Below are 17,286 nucleotides of genomic sequence, written 5' to 3' on the forward strand. Positions count from 1 at the left end.
TTCACCAGACACTTCACTTTTACTCTGACACCAAAAGAAGCACAGGCAGTTTAATTGGAGATTCTGAATTGGCTTGGTGTGAGGGAGGGTGAACACATGCCTGAATCAGCCTTAGGGATACAGTATGTTTCAACCCTGCCTGCCATCAGAAGAGACATCTCAAGATAATATACCAGTGAAGGGCCAAATTAAAATGACACTGTTACTCCAGCATAACAATCAAGATTAAAAGTAAAGAATGAATGGAGACCCAGGAATCTGGAACATAAAGAAACTCATTAGATACTAGGCATTATATATCCCTCACATTCTCACAACAGTAAAAAAAAAAATCAGCATTTCAGGAATAAATGTGAGTGCTTGTAGCTGAAGGCTAAGCTTCTTGTCTATAGAGGTGTATGGGTTTGATGTGGAGGGCCATCTAAACTCTGTATCATTTAGCTTCATTTTTTTGTTCACAGCAAACAGTGGAAAACTACTGGAAGCAAATCAGACTGTAACATTAAACTAAAAGTAGGCTATCCTGAGTCTTGAAAGTAAATTATAGAAAGTAAATATTAGTAAATATTGACAGAGGCCACCCGACAGCAGAACTGTACAAAAGATACAAGCCTTCAGAAGTCAACTCCTGAAAAAACGTAACGATATGAGTGTATGAAAAAACAAAAATGAATCTAATTCACACTTTCATATATATCCATTAATTTTCTAAGCCTGTCCAATTAACTTACATGGTCAGAGAGTCCCACAAGCAGTACAAAGAAAGCACTTTATTTAGAAAGGAATTTATTAAGAAAGAATTAAAGTAAGTTGAATTTGGAGTTGAATTAAACATTTTTAACAGTTAAAAAGTATTTTTACATCAATATTTTATGACTTCAAGAGTGGTGACTATTGGAGGTATTTTCTGCATGAAAGCAAATGAAAATGAAAATTATAAAATGAAAATACAATCTTTCTTTTGCCATTTATTTTTCAAAGTCTAAGCACAAGAATGCTGGAAAAATTAAAAATAAAATGAAATAATATCATTTGCAATTTCATTTTCAGCCTTAACAGCAATGACGCTGGAAAAATGAAAAGTAAAACTTGAATAAGCACTGGTGCCACCTGCTGCTCATTGAATTTTCATTTTCAACTTCTCAACATGAAAATAGCGCAACTCAATGTGTGGGGCTTTGCACCTTGACTTCCCACAATTCTTTTCCTTCGTAGCTATAGCCACTTTGATCAATACAATACTTCTTACTTCGAATGTGTTTAAGTCACGTGATTTAAAACATTTTACCTCCATATTGCAAGCGTCACAGTGAAACTGTCTCACAAAATCCAAAGACCACACATAATTGTAGTTCTGAAAGAGTTAATGTGCTTTTAAATTATAATATTTAACATAATGAAAATTAGCCTTGATTACGTCATAATTTACATTACACTGACGTGGAAATGGGACAATTATTTTTGTTTTTTGTGGTATTATACAATAATTTTACCACCTCCTCCTCCTCTACTTATGTCCCATTGACTCGATCAGACTCTTTATTGTTACAACTTTTTTAAAAAAAGGTCATGCAATAGTAATTATTTTTTTACTTTTACTTCATTACTTTACAAACTACGGTGATACAGTAGTGATTATTTTATTCATTATGAAGCCCTTCCACAAGCCATAATTTTCATTTAATTCATTTTTCTTTTTCCATCATTTATACGCTGCGGTGGGCTGGCGCCCTGCCTGGGGTTTGTTTCCTGCCTTGCACCCTGTGTTAGCTGGGATTGGCTCCAGCAGACCCCTGTGACCCTGTAGTTAGGATATAGCGGGTTGGATGGATCATTTATAAGATTTGTTTTTACTAATTTTTATCATGTTAAATAACAAAAAAAAAAATGAAAAACAAAATAAAGTGGCACATTAATTATTTCAGAACTACAATTATGTGTGGTCTATGGATTTTGTAAGACAGTTTCACTGCGAAACTCTCAGTATGGATGTGAAAAGATCAAAATCATGCAATTTAAATGCAGTCGAAGTATTTTATTGATCAGTGTCTGCAGCTATGAAGGACAAAGAATTGTGGGAAATTGAGGTGCACAGCCCAGCCCAGCCCATTGACCTGCACTAATTAAAATATTTTTGCATGTTGAGAGCTTAAAAATGAAAATACAAAGTGAAAAATGAAAAATTCATTGAGCAGCAGATGGCGCCAGTGCTTATTTCCATTTTACTTTTCATTTTTCCAGCTTCATTGCTGATCAGGCTGAAAATGAAATTGCAAATGGGGTTATTTTATTTTTAATTATTGCAACATTCTTACACGTAGACGTAGACTGCATTTTTTATTTTACAATTTTTATTTAATTTCCTTTTTTGCAGAAAATACCTTGTGCAGGTGATAAGCAAAAAATAATGAAACGAGCATTACTCAAGTGACAAGTGGGTAAGATCTTTATGCCAAGCCCTATGAGTTAATCACTAAATTTATTCTGAATGAAGAGCAATTCTCTCTTCAGTGAACTTTTAAAAGTTCAAGTCGAGCTTCCATGTGATCCAGTGCAAAAAGAATTTACTCAATCAAACTTGGAGTAGGGCGGCACGGTGGCGCAGCGGTAGCACTGCTACCTCGCAGTTAGGAGACCTGAATTTGCATGTCCTCCCCGTGTCTGCGTGGGTTTCCTCCCACAGTCCAAAGACATGTGGGTTAGGTGGATTCTAAATTGTCCCTAGTGTGTGCTTGGTGTGTGGGTGTGTGTGTGTGTGTGTGTGTGCCCTGCGGTGGGCTGGCGCCCTGCCCGGGATTGGTTCCTGCCTTGCGCCCTGTGTTGGCTGGGATTGGCTCCTGCAGACCCCCATGACCCTGTAGTTAGGATATAGTGGGTAGGATAATGAATGGATGGATGGAAACTTGGAGTAGTCAGGATACTCAAATAGGTTGCTGCCATCTAGTGAAAAAAACAGTGAACTGATGTCCGACATATTCTGACATAGGAAAAAGAAGACAAATAACAGAATTGTACCTTTTTCAAACAAATTCAGGGTAGCAAAGGGATGGACCTAATCTGACAGCACTGAGCACAAGGCAGGAACTCACTTTGGATGGGGCACCAGTGCCCCACAATTAATTTAACTCACAAATTCACAGCATGTTCTCTTTTACAGTCCATCAAGACTTTTTCTGATGCATGAGTTGTTCAGGAGTCTTCTTTGTAGCAACAAGATAGACTGACAGAATGACAGCATAAAAAATTTCAAATCTGTACATTATATAAATTGCACATAATTCATTCATTATCGAACCTACTTAATCTAGTTTAGGGTAACAGCGGCGAAAACCTATTAAATACACAGGAACACACAGGGATTGAAATACATGGTAAAAAGAGGCAGAGAGCACCTTATGCAATTATACTTAGAGAGATATGAAAAGATTTAGGAGATTCTGAGCACTGAGGGTTTAGGAGGGGAAAAATCAGAAAACTATGAATAGAAAAACACAAATGTGTCACAATAAGAAGTAATCAGAATTCATGAAACATATGTGTCTTTGTGGAGTCACAGTACTGCAGTTCTTGGTGCCACTCTGCTCCAAAGACTTGGGCTGGAAGATCGTACACAATATCCATCCCCAAATGGCCATGTAAAATGAAAGTTGGTTTTTAAAATATTCTGGAATATTAGATGGACTAGAGAGTTCAGAGTAAACAGAAGCTGCAAAATGGTAAGGCTAATAACTATTCATTGACCTTTACAAAGGTGAACCAGGACTATGGCAGCAAGAAAGGGGAGGACTAAGCTAACTAAGAGTTACTGTCAGAGATGTACTTTAGTGGAGCACCAAGAACAAAAAGAGAAAGAGACAATGTAGGCCAAAGCAGTCCAACAGGGCTCTGCGCCTTTGTTTAGGTAGCCTCAACCAGGGCAGTTCTGTTTTGGGTGAGTTGAGTACTGCATATATGAACACCTCTATAATGCATGTGTGCTTAAAGAAGAATGAAAATTGCTTTCCAAATGTTAATAAAATCATTAAAGTAACACTACACATAATCTGTTTGTAGAAATTGTCATTATTTTAGTTGTTATAACAATTTGCTTTTTGCCAGGAAAGAGTTACCCCATCTACGGCCTTTAATTGGAATAATCATGCTCAGGAAAAGGAAGGATGAATAGATAATAATCTTATCATGCTATGTGGTATAGGTACAACAAAGAAAGAAAGAAAGAAAGAAAGATTGATTGGTTCATAGATAGATTCTTCTTGTATTGTGTTTGTGTGCCTTAAATATTTATTCCAGGTTGATCAGTTGACTGTAATCTCAGAACTGAAACAAATTAAATTCTGATTGTCACTTGAACAAAATAAAAGGTTTATCCTTAGAGTGGTTTCTATTGAAGCCTACAGCTACCCAAAGATGATTTATGAAATTCAGATTAGCAAACTGTCAAGAAGAGGAAGACAAAGTGACGGAGAAGCGAAAAAGTTACCTGCTGAGGGGACCTTACGTGTCCTAGATTTTCAATGATTTATTTGCTATAATCCTGTAAGAACGGTAGTTGCCAGTTCCCAGTGCGGCCTGTACCTACAAACACACACACTCAAGCACAGATAACTTTTTTAATAGCGATGCGGATGCTCATTTATCAGTTTCACCACAAAATCAATGTAATGTAAAGAAGCTTGTGAGACAGAAGTAAAGTTCAAAAAGTGTGCATTAAAGCCGAAATTATGCAGAAAACACTGATAATCCTGAAAGTAAGGTAGAACACGACCCTGGTTGGGATTTCAGGTCATCTTATGATAAACTGACATCCACACTTATACTTGGACCAATTCAGGGTCACCTGTCGACAAAAGGATTTGAACATAGTGTTCAAATACAAGCCTGTCACACTTTATAAACTGCCTACAGCTTTAGTCCAGAAATCATTGTGTGCCCCCAACCCTATTATGATCTTCTGAGTTTGACCTAGAATAGATGACTTATGTGGAGTTTTTCTATTGGGTTCCCTGGACTGCTCCATACTAGGCAACTGTACTCAAAGATAACATTTTGTTGCAAACACAACAAGATATAACACTTAACTGGAATTACGCAGTAACATATGGATGTATAGAGTGTATCAAGGCTGTGAAATTGTTTTATTAATAAATACAACTTTATACACACACTAAGAGTTTATTCTCAATAATGTGCAATATGTAGGACTGTCCAAAAGAGCTCAGTCTTTCACTCATTCTACTTTGCTGATTCCAAGTGATCACAGTGGTCACAATGAGAAGATGGTCGATCCTTTAAAATATATGAAAATTTCTTAAATGAAAAATATTCCTGTATAACAACTTCAATCTAAGATTTCAAAGGGAAGTCTGGCAAGAAGGAAACTGCCAGTTAATCCATTAGGCCTAAACCTGCCATGCTGGGGCCAGGGTTGTTCTTAGCAGCTTGTGGGCCCTACATGGTTCAGAAATGTGCAGGCCCCGGATGTGCAGGCCCCGGATGGGGGGTTTGGATTTTTCTGTTTGTTAAGCTCAGGAAGGTGTTCTAATAAAACGTCCAGAAAAGGTCTTAGATGACCAGTAGGCCTACATGTACGCTTGTGTGTATGCAGAGTGGTAAAATATTGATTTTGTTCTAGATCTGGTAAAGGCCGGTAATATCGGGATATTTCATGATTTTATGGGGAACTCTCTGAATGAATACGAAATGAATCTCTAAAATTAAAGTTTGCTATAGTGCATTTGGCAAAGTTACAATGGCGTGACAATATTATTAGGGATTTAGGTGAAGATTGCAATTTGGATAATAAATTACCATTGTTAATAAGACTAAGGTGTTGTACCGTGTTAGCCATTATGAATGTAGAGAAAAGCCAAGCAAAATGACACCTTTTATTGGCTAACTAAAAAAATTACAATATGCAAGCTTTCGAGGCAACTCAGGCACCTTCTTCAGGCAAGATGTAATGATTACATCTTGCCTGAAGAAGGGGCCTGAGTTGCCTCGAAAGCTTGCATATTGTAATCTTTTTAGTTAGCCAATAAAAGGTGTCATTTTGCTTGGCTTTTCTCTACATTAATAAGACTAAGAAATGCACTGAACTGAATTTCCTGGGACTGGCACAGATGGCTGCAGTGCCAGGGGCATGACAGGGGCCCCAGGCCCACAGCCTGGCAACAAAAAAAAAAAAATTGTAAGTCAGGGTGGGGGCCCCCCTCACGGTTGGGGCCCTACGCGGATGCGTAGTTCACATATGCCTAAGAACGTCCCTGCTTGCTGCATGGGTTAGTCAGTCTATGCTTTTCTTAGCTGATAAGCCCAAAGGAGTTGTTCAGTTTTCTTAATGGAAGGAAATGGGGTGGAGGAATAACAGGGCCAAAGTTTCATTTTATAAATCATGGGTGGCTTCAGGGAAGGAAGGCATTGGCAAAATTCTTATAGTGCTCTTTGATATATTTTTAATAAATAATTCATGCCTGTCACATCTTGTTTAGAGTAAATATAGCACCTAACAAAGTTTTTATCATCCTAAGGACCGATTAAACTGCCAATGGTAATTGTTTTAGATAACTGGTTCATAATATTGAAATGAATCTGAATCACCTTTCAAATAAGTTATTTTTTTTTCGCCCACTACACAAAAATTAAGTCTGCTTCTAAAAACACAGTGAATGTCAGACTAAATACAGTAGTTGTGTCTAGAGAAAAGTTATGGATGACCAGTAGAGAAGATTGAGAAGGTTGGTGCAAACTAAACACTAAAAGGACTGTTACTTTTGGTACTTTTAGTTACTATACCACAGAAGAATGGAACTTGAGGCAGCTGCATTCTTATGTTATACCTGCATTTTTATCACTCTTTAATTTAATATTTTTTTATCAATATGCTGCTGCTGGAGTATGTGAATTTCCCCTTGGGATTAATAAAGTATCTATCTATCTGTCTATCTATCTATCTATTGTGAAAGATTGAGGTCTCCGTGACCCTTTGAACCCTCTGATCAGACGTCTTACACCATATAAAAGTCCAAATATTACTTTTATTTAGACAATTATGTGCACAAAGCACCCTATACTCCACAACACTCATAAATAAATCAATACTCAATAAACCAATACACTATAATCAATCCTCCACACACCCAGACGCGTTGCCACCCTTCCACCCAGCTCAGCTCAGCGTACTGGGCTTTCCCATGGTCCTTTATATTCCCTGACCCGGAAGTGGTTCCTGTTCCACAACCCACAAGTCCTTATTCCTCCCGGGTCAGGGTAAACAGTCCTTTTCTTCAACCCGGAAGCACACCGTTTCCTCCTGTCCTGGGATTATGACGTACTTCCGGGTTATAGGGCATATAAGAGTCTACGGGCTTCCCTACAGCGACTCCTGGTGGTCCCCAAGGCATCCAGCAGGGCTGTGCATTAAAACTACATAGTCCATGAGTCCCTGCTGGAACTCGGGGCACGTCCATGCTGCAGGGAAAGCTCCACCTGGCGGCCTGGGGGTATTGGCCGGAATGAAAAGCCGGCCACATATCACAGTACCCTTCCCCCAGCGAAAAACCACGATTTTGAGCGACCAGCCCCGCGAGGGACGTTTTCCTCCAGGAGGATCCGTATGCCGGTCCTTGGCATGGTTGTCTAGCCTCTCCGGAGAACCTTGGGGGAACGTTATAACGAGAATCCCTCTGATACCCTGTCCTCCGAGGACAACATCGCCATAGGTGGCGCACTCCTGGGTTATAGGGCATATAAGAGTCTACGGGCTTCCCTACAGCGACTCCTGGTGGTCCCCAAGGCATCCAGCAGGGCTGTCCATAAAAACTACATAGTCCATGAGTCCCTGCTGGAACTTGGGGCACGTCCATGCTGCAGGGAAAGCTCCACCTGGCGGCCTGGGGGTATTGGCCGGAATGAAAAGCCGGCCACATATCACACTATCTATCTATGCTGTTTTCAATATAAGCTGATATGGATTGTTTGAGGCACACGGGATGGACAGGCATCCTGGCAAGAAGTCAGAAAGATCCCTTACCCGGATGGGAGGCCCCGAGTGAACAGAAAGGCATCCTAGCCAAGAGAGGGAAGGATGAAGCAAGTTTACCCTAATGGATGGGTGGACATCCCAGCCACAGCAGATGGTTCCTTACCCAGGTGGGAAGCCCCAAACAAATGGACATGTGTTTAATACTCCCTGGTTGGGATAAAAGATGACAGGTAAGGACTGTCTCTGAGGGGTGTTTATTCCCTCCAGGTGGTAGATGGCAGCAGCCTTTCATATCGGCACCCATTCGTTTACAAGCAGGGGATGCCGGGAGTTGTAGTCCAGGAGCTCAGCCCTGCTGGGGTCCATGGGTGCTGCAAGAGTAAGCTGCAGGGAGATGTACTCCCTATTATATTGGACTTCCATATGACATGGAAGTACTTCCAGCTAGCAGCAGTCTTGGCACCGGAAGTTCTCCCAGGTCTTTAGTGAAAGGGGCCTTACTCCCTAGTCAGAATGAGTCAGAGCTGGGAGGATGGAGAGCAACACTCAACTGGAGGAGGGTAGTACGGTGGTGAGAGGAGAAGTGAATTGTAGATGAGAGATAATTTGTGCTTGGTGCTTTGTGGAGGTATTGTGGATAATATAATAAATCATCCATTATCTGAACCTGAGACTGTGTTTGTGTCTTTGTGTTTGGGGTTTGGGGCTCACTGGTGCCCTGGTTCCATTACAGGATGTTCACCACTTCCAAATGCAAGAGGCTGCCTTGCCTCAAACCAACAGGTGACACTGTGCTTGTCTCTGTAGCAGACAACACTGCGTCAGCAAGATGGTTTTAGTGAAGGGCCTGACAAGCTCCCTTTAACAAGCAGCAACAGTGTCTTTGGAGGAGCCACCAGACTGAAACGATTAGTGCAGTTGATGGCCGTAAGAATTTAACAGTTATAATTTATAATCAGAAAATGCCTGGGTATAAAAATGTCATTATTAACATTAGGTCTGAGATTTTAAAGATGGGATTTGAGTTTAAGATCTTAAAGATAGCTTGAGATCTTTGCCCAGTGGGGGCTGGGTGGTCTTGTGGCCTCGGAAATCCTGCAGATTTTGTTTTTTTTTTTTTTCTCCAGCCCTCTGGAGTTTTTTGTTTTGTTTTTTTTTTATCTCCTGGCCATCAGACCTTACTTTATTCTTTGTTACTTAGTATTTCCTAATCTTATTTTCATATTTTTCTTTTTTCTTTCTTCATCTTGTAAAGCACTTTGAGCTACATCATTTGTATGAAAATGTGCTACTTAAATAAATGTTGTTGTTGTTGTTGTAAAATTTGTACAAGATTCACTTTCAGTATGGAATATGAAAAAAAGAAGTTAAGTGCTATAGAAACTGGCATACATGTAAGGCATAGTAAAATATTGAAGGCATAAAGAAGACACTAAGTGAAACATTTTGAGGAAGTGCTCAGTGGGAAGGCAGCAATTTAAAATAAAGATGAATGGGCTCATTTGAAAAATTAAGTTACTGTATGTACATCAGGATGTGAATTATAATGTACACATTCACTTAATAATATCATTTATTTTTATTATGTAATGTTCTGATTGTTAAATCATTATCATGTTTATGCTAAATAATCTTTTTTTCTGCAAAAAATCTTTAAAACCAATTATAATACGTAAATGCTTAATTTTTTTTCTGGTTGTTGATTTACTATCATGTCTATTTGAGATTATTTTTGTGTTGCAGAAAAATCTTTAGAACAATTATTTTTAATGCTATAATAATAATAATATTAATAATAATAATAATAATAATAATAATAATATTCTTAATCTGATACAAGATTACAGGGGTCCAGAGCCTCTCCCAACAGCAGTGGCTTAAGGAAAGAACATACCCCAGAGAAGGCTGCAGTCTATCGGAGGACCCCACTCATTCACACAGGGCCATAATGGAATTGGCAAGTAATCTAACTCACAATTGTTTGCGGGAAATGGTTAGAAAATCCGAGTACACACAGACAAATCCATGCATATGCAAGGAAAAAATCCAAGCTGCTCACAAACAACAACCAGGCTTGGGATTATAATAATATTTATTTATTATACCATGATTTCAGACAATTACATTTTGCATCTGGTAGCATGTCACTGGCATGTAAGAACAAATAAAGGAATAATTAGATATGATTTTACTTGTATGAGTAGAAGCTTTGGTATAATAATACTAAATTATTATTTACTATAATGCTAATGCTAATGTTTTTGTAGCAGAAAAACTGCTAGGACATTTATACTTAATGCTATCATTATCCTTCCATTCTCTTAACCAATTACTGTAATTCAGGATCTCGGGAAACCAGTGCCAACCCAGCACCATTAAACCAAAAGCAAAATCCTGCCCTGAACAGGATGCCACATTTACGTACAAACTCCCTCAATTTATGTTCCCCCATGGGCCTATCTTGTATATCTTCGGGTGGAAAACTGGATATATGAAGAAAAAGCCAAGCAGAAATGTGAAAGGCAAGGAAGGTTCACATAGATAATGACAGAGCTGGGATTTGAACTAAGTCCACTGGAGCACTAAGGCAGCATTGCTACTACTACATCATAAACAAATTAATGAATTAATAATAATAATGACAGGATCTAGGATATGCAGTTGATGAGCAACAATTAACCTGCTTTGTGCAGATAATTTCAAACTGTTCACCAGAGATATGTATAATATTGAACAAGCCCTGATAACCATCAAAGCATCATTGATGGCATCAAAATGGACTTTGGCTCGATTACATGTGCCACTGAAGTCTTCAAGGGTGGCAAACTTGTCAAAAGTCGAAAAATCTGTCTGGAGGACTAGACAAGGTTTCGGAGCCGGCACAAAAAAGTTTAAGAAGAGTTAGCAAAGTAGTACTATTGACAACTGTGCCTGGTCCTCAAGTCTGAGATCAAATCAAAGAACAAAATGACAGCCAACAACAGCCTGGCGATTCCACAGCCCACCAAGTACAGAAGATCACACTGATGTTAGCTGCTCACACTCTCTGCATAGTGCTGAGTAAAAACTTTCGGTCCCTGGTCAGAATACTGACACTCCAGCAGCCCGCCAAAACACTGCCATGTTAAATAAATAATAATAATAATATCTTTATATACGCTTCAGTCATTAATAATAATCCTTCCATCCAAACATTTTTCTAAAAGTTCATGATTTTTCCAGTGTACACCCAGAAAAAGCAAAGTCCATTTAAGCAGCCAAGGGTGAAGGCAGGAACCATTTCTGAACACTTTCAGGGTCAGGTGCGCCATCATAAATACAGCTATAATAAATCACACCAAATGAATCTAGAGCAGTTATTTATCCCAGCAGCAGGTTATTTAACTGCAGGATGAACCTAGTAACCCCTGTAGAAACTCATTTGGGGTAGTGAGAACTCGAAGACTCCACAAAAAAGCCCCACCAGCTAAGACTTGAACATGGATCCAGATCCTGCCAGGCAGCAATGCTATCCACTGTGCCATTAAATCATCGCCATCATCATCTCTGCATACCTCTGAATTTCATAAATGCTATGAAGGAAGTGTCAATGTTCTGATGGAATGTAACACAAGTCCGAGTGACGTACATAAGCCATAAAGTCATGGTGAATCTGAAATGTGATCTCCAAATAATTTCACCAAGCAGTACACACAACTGTCATTACTTCACTATTAAAATTTGAGCAAGACCAGGTAACAAAATGCACAACCCACTCTAAAAACATTACAGACAGCATAAGTATCAGTTAATAAAATGCTGAAAAAATAACCATACTCATAAAAATAATAAAGCTGGGGCCTTCACTGCTGTGCACATTGCATGCCATCCCTTTGCACACATGACCTTGCTCTGGAGGTTCTGAGTTTTGCATGTGCCCACTGAGTGACTGACTGACTTCTTGCCCACATCTTTCTGCTGCCCTGTGCTTGGTGCTCCTCAATGATTTTTATTTCCCTACATATTTGACAAAGAAGTTAGTAGAAAATTCCCCTTTTTCCAAAACTACATATACTGCTTAGCCTAAAGTAGATGCTATGAAGGTGGCAACATGTGAAAGGTGCAACATATATGAAAACAAACAAATGAACAAACCGGTGGCACAGCAATGGACACGGTAGCTTTACCAACTTTCAGTTTAACTCCTGATTGGGAGAGCTGAGCGTTATGACCTCTTCTCACAGTGCAAAGACAAGCTATTGGCACAACTAGCAGCTGTCACTTCGGGGTGTGGGGAGGTGTGAGTTCACTTGTGGACGCTTGTTTGCTTCTCCATAGTCTGTACAAGCCTTGTTGCTCCAGAATGCTAAGCAGGAAAAAGCAGGACAAGTAAACTGAGAAATGGAAGGACAGACCAGTGGCTTACACTGCTACCTTATTACTCTGAGGATGGTGGTTCAATACCTACTCGATGTCTGCTGGTATACTTTTGCCAGGCTAACTATAACTTGGTGCAAGTTTTAAGGATGGGTTTGTATGGGTGAGTATGTCATTGTGCTCCGTGATACACTACAGTCCAGTTGTGCTTGCTGCTTTGCTCCTGTAGCTTGCTGTAAAGTTGATCAAGAAAACACAAATATAAAAAATATGAGGGCTGTCAAATAAATAAAAAACAAAGGAAAGGCTTAGTGGTTTACACAGGGAGCACATGGGATCTTGCATGCTGGATTTAGCTACACGCATAGTAGGCCAGTAGACACACTGACTAATGTTGCCAGGAGGAACTTTGTCTCTGGAGAAAAACAGTCTTCAAAAACTGGATGGGTGAGTGGATGGATCATCATACAAAAAGGGAGAATGTGATTTAAGCTGCCTTATTTCCCAGGCGATGAAAAGGATCCAGGGCAATGTTGGCATATCTCAAAGCATCCTCCCGTTCATATGGGTGACACGTGTGCTCAGAGTCACTCTGCTGACGGCTGTCCTCCAAGCTGAAGCGAGGGGTTTAGCTGAGATCTTCCGCATCTTGTGGAAACCAACCAATAAAAAAAGACTTTCAAAGTTATTTATTTAAACATTCCAAGACAGACACACTCGGGGCTTCTTTTGCTTTTAAAGCCGTGTAATCAGGTCATAGGAAACATAATTTATGTGATTTACTTTCTATTATAATACATGTATGGACATTTATTTTAATCCATCATTAATCATTTAGCCACACTAATAAAAGAGGCTGTGCTAAAGTAATTATTCATTGCTTATACATCGCCATATTGTTAGGTACCTCCCATCCGGTTACTTGACAGATCGAGGCGATCCTGGCTGGTGCTGGGAGGAAAAACAACTGCATCAGGTGCAGTGCTTGAAATACTGCAGGCCTCCTTAATCTGATTAGATCAAACCGCTCCTGAGGCATGGAGGCGTAGGCCTCTAATGCAGAACAACACTAAATGGGATGGGACGGCATAAATGGGAAAAGATCCCACACCAGGCTATAAATGAAAAGTGGGAACTTTGATGCTAATCTATAAACAACAGCCTTGTGCGAAAAAGAAGTCATTTACTTATCGAGCTGTTAATTTATTTGCCAAGCAGATTGGGAAAATCAGCAATCTGTTGTCACATTAATATCTAGACTCTCAGAAGGGTGACACTGCAGTTGGATGCTATCCAGACGGCCTTTGTGAGTGAGAAATCTGAAAGAAGTCCGTCAGATGTGAGGAGCAAAAGTGAGTCCAAGCCAGTCACACAGTAAAGGGGGAAGATCTGGAGACAAACAAGCTCACCATGGCACTTGGATGGGCACTGCTGCAGGCCAGCTTTTCAGAGTTCACTTTGACATGAGTGCTCAAGGCAGCTTGAAGCCTTTTCTTTTCTGCAGAAGCAGCTGACCTATAAATGTTTCCTGAAAAGACGTTACAGATGCAGTGCTTCATATTTTATACCTTTCTCAAGTTTCAAACAATACCAGCAGAGCTCTACAGAAAACAAGATGGAAGGGCACAGCTCAGTGTACAATCTGGGCAGTGCTGGAAATTTTTAGTGCATAGTATTTTAAACCAATCCTGCGGATATTACCGTAACGTGTAATAAATCATTCAGAGACTCTTCCATATTCGGGCTGCTACAGTTTCCTTCACCTTCAAAAACGAAATGCCAAGCTTGGTTCAAAGACCATTTTGCCAAGTGATTCATTTTATCTTGGTTCTTGACTGCTGTGCATTCCCCAGGATGTACAGCAAGCTAACAGCAAATCTCATCCTACATCACCAAATCACTGCACTGTCTGGGAAACACAGGACCAACTGAGGGATAGATAGATAGATAGATAGATAGATAGATAGATAGATAGATAGATAGATAGATAGATAGATAGATAGATAGATAGATAGATAGATAGATAGATTCTTTTTATTTAACTTTTAATTTTGTTAAAATATTTGATACAGTGTATAAGGTTATCCATCCATCCATCCATTTTCCAACCCGCTGAATCCGAACACGGGGTCACGGGGTCTGCTGGAGCCAATCCCAGCCAACACAGGGCACAAGGCAGGAACCAATCCTGGGCAGGGTGCCAACCCACCGCAGAAGTTATCCATTCAACACTGAAATGACTTCTATATATGTTTGTCTCCACACTAAATGCATGCTTGCAATTAGGCTCCAATAGCTTCTTGACATAGAGACAAAATCCATTCATCCATTTTCAAGCACGTTTAATCCAATTCCATGTCCCAATTGAATAACTATTGGTGAATGGGTTCAGATAGATAGATAGATAGATAGATAGATAGATAGATAGATAGATAGATAGATAGATAGATAGATAGATAGATAGATAGATAGATAGATAGATTACGACCATTGCTTTGCTAAAAGGAAAAGGTCACGTCTGATAAGTGAAAAGAAGTAAAACAACCTATATTAATAGAAAGTGTCCGCACTTGATGTGATGGAGCTCAAATCGCCCTTTCAATGCCCCTGCTTGAAAATCCGGTTCCCTGCTTACTGCAATAAAGCGTCTCCTGTGATGTTTGGAAAATGTCATTGGAGAGAGGAGAACATCCTTGACATGCCAACCAAACTGCTCGTGCCTACCAGCGGGCAACGAACCAATCGCATCAAAGGTCTCCTTGCACCATCATGCCGTGTCCACCAATCGAATAAGACGAAGAAGAAACGTGCTCTCTAGCAAGTTAGACAGTTTGCCAAAACAGCCCACCCTCTACCCTGCAGTTGAGCAGGAAAAAAAAAGTCTAATACAGAATGTGCATTGCAATGCGCCAATACATCAGCAACAGTGTTTAGGGGACAGAAGATTGTGTGCGCGCGCGTGTGAGTGGGAGGAGGAGGAGGAGGAGGAGGAAGGTGCAGAGAGGGAGGAATTCAGAACGATCGCTGAGCAGGTGTATAACCCTTTCTTCTTCTTCTTATTCTTTTTCTTCTTCTTCTTCTTCTTCCTTGTGTCATTTCTCTTGCATGATTTCACTGAATTATATGTCCTTAGAAACAACCTTCAGTGGCAGCTATACAGCTCCCGAAACGCGCACAGTGTCACCTCAATATCATCTGTGACCAAACCAGTCTACAACATTTTTTAATTTGCAGCACATTGCAGTCATAGTTAATGTCCGATGTCTGGCTTCATAGATTCTGCTATCTTTCATCCTATGTAAATTATCAACGTCTTCAAGGATTTGTATGATTACCAACCCTAGTAAAAGATCTATCTATCTATCTATCTATCTATCTATCTATCTATCTATCTATCTATCTATCTATCTATCTATCTATCTATCTACCTCTATGTAATATAATTTAAGGTAGGGGTTTTGCCTATGAGTCACAACTGTTCAGTGCCATCGGACAGCAGCGAATGTCAGTCAGGTATTCAATTACAGATGTCAATTACAGAGAAGCAAGCAACCATGGAGACGAGACCGCATCTCTCACAGAGCAGCATCCCTTCAAACTGAAAGCCCACACTGCACTCACCAACTCCTGCGCTGAAGGTGAAAATGCAAAAGCATGAGAATACTTTAAAAAATGAAAATAATGCATAATTCAATGAATGAATTCAAAAAGACCTCCGCGTAGCACGACCCCGCCAAAGACACACAGTCAAAACGTAAAGCTGGCACAAAAGCCCTTTTCATCTTTGTAAGTAAAGCACTGCAGTTAATAAATCACGGAATCGGTGTACATCAACAGTTTTAATATAGATAGACAGATAGATATAATCTATATATGATAGATAGATAGATAGATAGATAGATAGATAGATAGATAGATAGATAGATAGATAGATACTGATCCATTGATTCACTTTACCACAAGCCCAAATACGATAAACATCAAAAATGATATCGATTTTAAACAATTTTGCTTGTGTATAAAACCGAAAGGTAAAAATAATACTTACCGCGCCATGATCTAATAACGTGAACGATGTGAAAAAGAATTCCAATTTTTATTAACAATATTAGAAATCATGAAATTGATCTGACACGAGTCTTGCGTTTTAGACAGACTGAGCGCATCTAAATCTACAGATCTATGCTCTCGAATTGTGCGGTTCCCTAGAAAAAATAAATGGTTACAGAGGGGGTACAGCAGCCGATGCGGTAACCTACATGCTGCTCGGCTGTAGCTAAACTAGCTATGCGCTTTGGTCCATCTGCAGAGCCCAGCATCCGCGAGAGCTGCGAGGGGGGAGTCGATCTCGACGCCTCCCCCGAAACCTCAAGCAGAAACCCCACAACCCCTCCCTGACATTACATCGCGTCACCACAGCGCTTTCTGAAGAAAGTATTTTTGGAAATTCGCAACAGGGAACGCGCAGTGGTAGGTGGGGAGCAGACTGGGGGCTTACTGTGTTCCTGCCGGGATCATTTGGTCTGTTCCCAGCCTCCAGTTTCATCACTTTTCGGCGTGTGGCAGGTCAAAAAAAAGTGACAGAGAATACCTGCAATCCCGGGCGATTATAAAGAGAAAAAAGCAAGTAGCTAACGAGCACGACCGTCATTTACTTTTTTATCGAAGGTGCTCGGTGTGCCGCAGATACGTGAAGATGTTGCTCCAGATGTGGCCCCGCCGCACACACATCATCGCGCATCATACTGGTTATCATACGCTAGGCAAGCTCACAAAAAAAGTATTCAGTTCGTGAATGGAAAGCATAATATGACATACTGTACACGTCTTCATGAAGGTGAACTGTTAGTAAAAGGTCGGCAAAAGAAAAGGCAGAGAAGCTCACATTGGTGACTGGAAAGTCCTTCAAAAATCCACTTTGGGTAAGCAGAGACAATCTGGGTGAGCAA

The 17,286-nt window shown here is 40.0% G+C and overlaps 1 protein-coding gene across 5 annotated transcripts in view; it reads right to left on the reverse strand.

The window, feature by feature from the left end:
* The window catches only part of atp2b3b (ATPase plasma membrane Ca2+ transporting 3b), a 608,455-nt gene extending 591,788 nt beyond the window's left edge, over window positions 1-16,667 (reverse strand). For 2 of the 5 annotated variants that reach the window (XM_051933863.1, XM_051933862.1), the window contains exon 1: window positions 16,386-16,667. The gene's annotated coding sequence lies outside the window, so the exon portion shown is untranslated. The remainder of the gene's footprint in view (window positions 1-16,385) is intronic. The other 3 variants (XM_028813571.2, XM_051933859.1, XM_051933861.1) reach the window with 3 other exon arrangements.
* Between the last annotated feature and the right edge of the window lie 619 nt (window positions 16,668-17,286).

This window comes from Erpetoichthys calabaricus, chromosome 11 (assembly GCF_900747795.2).
Source record: "Erpetoichthys calabaricus chromosome 11, fErpCal1.3, whole genome shotgun sequence".
Lineage (NCBI taxonomy): Eukaryota > Metazoa > Chordata > Cladistia > Polypteriformes > Polypteridae > Erpetoichthys > Erpetoichthys calabaricus.